The following is a 2,500-nucleotide window of genomic DNA, read 5'->3' on the forward strand; positions in this document are numbered from 1 at the left end:
GATTTTGCCTACCCAAATTTAAAAGCTTCCCAAATCCACATGCAGAGGTGTAAATGCAAACAATTGGTATCATTTTAAAGAAAACCCTTTGAATTTTCATAAAACACTGTTGAAAGGGTTTTAAATAGTTGTATTTGTTTTCTGTGTTATAATGAACACCTAAAAAAAGAGGCAGTTTTTGTATTTTTTTATAAACTCAACTCAAAAATTGCGTGCTGTAATTAATTTTGGTGGTTCCTGCACATGTCTGTAATCATAGGAAATAAGAAAAATGTCTCCACCATAATCTATGCAGAAGTTATTGTGTTCCAACTGATGAGAGGTGCTGTACAAGCCACAGTGATCATCATTGTTTTCATATTTCACTATTCTTTTGTTTGATCAAACATAATTCACTGTGTTTGGAGCACGTCAGACATATAAAAGGATTACTTATGCACATCACCTCAAAAACAGAGGAGAATGGCCCTGAAGCGCACAGCATAAGGTAAGAGATGACGGCTGTCTGTGCTATCTGGGGCTGCTTATTGATCATGAATGTATTGTTTTCACTGCGTTTATACAGTTGTTTTCTTGACTCAATGAAATTTCAATGAAATTAGACTGACAAGATGAACATTTGCTTGGGCAGCCATGATTTAGTTTGATCACTCTGAAATTCTGAAGAAACAAAACAACAAAATGTCAATGTCATGACAGACTAGAACAAAAACTCAGAGTAGCATGCAGTGACGGATTTATCATGTTGTATCTGGTGTTCCTCTGAAAAACATGTACATCACAACAGTAAACATCCCAGCACTGAAAACAACAGGATCAAACATCAGGGATAAAAAAAAAGAGGATTACACCACGGATTTGACACAGAACATTATCATACAAACAGATAATTTCACAAATCCACACGACCTATGACTTCCATCTGTTCTTGATAGGCTGAGATAAACAAAAAAGGTCAAAAAAGCAAAACATCCATCCAAACGCAGCAGCTGGCGAGCACTTCCTATAGCCTTTAAAGAGACAGTGCACTCAAAAATAAAGAACTCTGTCATCATTTACTCACCTTATACTTGTTTCAAAACTTTATGAGACCTTTTCTTCAGTTAAACACACACAAAAAAGATACTTTGAAGAATGTTGTAGCCCCTGACTTCCATACTTTTTGTGTTTCCTACATTGGAAGTCAATGGTTACCGATTTCTGACATTTAAAATGTAATCTTCAGTGTTCAACCGCAGAAAGAAACTCATTAAGGTTTGGAACCACTTGAGACAGTGTGTCAATAGCAAGTTTATTTTTTTATTTTTTTTGGTGAACTATCCCTTTAACCAGAAATAAACACTCAGATCTGAAATAGGTCATGATAAGAGCAGGATGCGACAAAAAAAGCATGTGCAAGGGGGTCTCCACTCCATATATAATACCCTATAATCTGTTTGACCACCATCTGGGTCTCCTTCATGATTTATGGAGTCTGAAGGAAGCAGACCATAGTTAAAACCATTAGCCGATCTCTGAATCTGGCACTTTTAGCTTAGCTTAGCATAGATCATTGAATCGGATTAGACCATTAGCATCTCATTAAAAAAAAAGAGTTACTATTTTATAGATCATTATGGAAAGTAACTATACATTAATTCATTTTCTTTTTGGCTCTGTCCCTTTATCAATCAGGGGTCGCCACAGCAGAATGAACCACTTTGCTTTTCCAGCATTTATTTTTATTTATTTTGTTTTTTTTCTATTGTTTTATTTTTTATTTATTATCATGATCATTATTATTATTATTTTGTATGTTTGAATCTGATTTCTGTTGTACATGCTAAAAGCTACTAAAAATCTATTAAAAAAATAATAATAAACAAAATAACAAAAAATTAATGATCAAGAAAGGTAATTCGCAGGCGTTCTGAAGTTCTTAAAATATGAAAGCAAAATCCACTAAAGATGAATATAAATTTCTTGCTTTGTTGCTTTTCATCTCTCTTAATGTCTTCAAATATATCACAAATTCTTCTTTAAACGCCACTAGTCTTGGGGGAATTTAGAAAAATGTACATTTATGAATATGAAATGTTAATAACAACAACAAATTATTAATTATATAAGATATTTTTATCCTTGAGTATTAGGCCAAACTGAATAATTTCCCATGAGAAGATAAGTCTCACAGATATTTTCTCTACACTTTGTCCCACACTGTTTGTGTAGTTTTTGCTAATTGTTATTTTATTTCAGCTGGATTTTCAGTGACTGTGGATAGTTTTGTTTATCTTTTAATTTAATGAAATTTATTTTATTTTATTTAGATTTTAGCTTTCGTTTACTAAAATAACCCTGGCTAGCAGATGTCGTTCACTTTATTATGTCGCGCAGCTGTGATGAGCACACGTAAAAGCACACAAGGTGATGAATTAGCAAAGCTGTGAGCTAGAACAAAGAATCATTGGTAATCTGACAGGCCCTCAGGGACTGAGACCAAAGCCTATTGAAGGCAGGC

The 2,500-nt window shown here is 33.6% G+C and overlaps 1 protein-coding gene and 1 long non-coding RNA gene across 17 annotated transcripts in view; both read right to left on the reverse strand.

Annotated features, from left to right (window-relative positions):
* caskin2b (CASK interacting protein 2b) overlaps positions 1–2,500 on the reverse strand; it is a 121,884-nt gene that overhangs the window by 103,160 nt on the left and 16,224 nt on the right. The window lies entirely within an intron of this gene.
* Positions 1–2,500, reverse strand: part of LOC147846128 (uncharacterized) — a 12,512-nt gene that overhangs the window by 1,190 nt on the left and 8,822 nt on the right. Inside the window, exon 3 of the long non-coding RNA XR_015481510.1 lies at positions 1–762. This exon is cut by the window's left edge and continues 1,190 nt beyond it. This is a non-coding gene — a long non-coding RNA (uncharacterized LOC147846128). The remainder of the gene's footprint in view (positions 763–2,500) is intronic.

This window comes from Danio rerio, chromosome 3, assembly GCF_052040795.2.
Source record: "Danio rerio strain M-AB ecotype USA chromosome 3, GRCz13ab, whole genome shotgun sequence".
In the NCBI taxonomy this organism is placed as follows: Eukaryota; Metazoa; Chordata; class Actinopteri; order Cypriniformes; family Danionidae; genus Danio; species Danio rerio.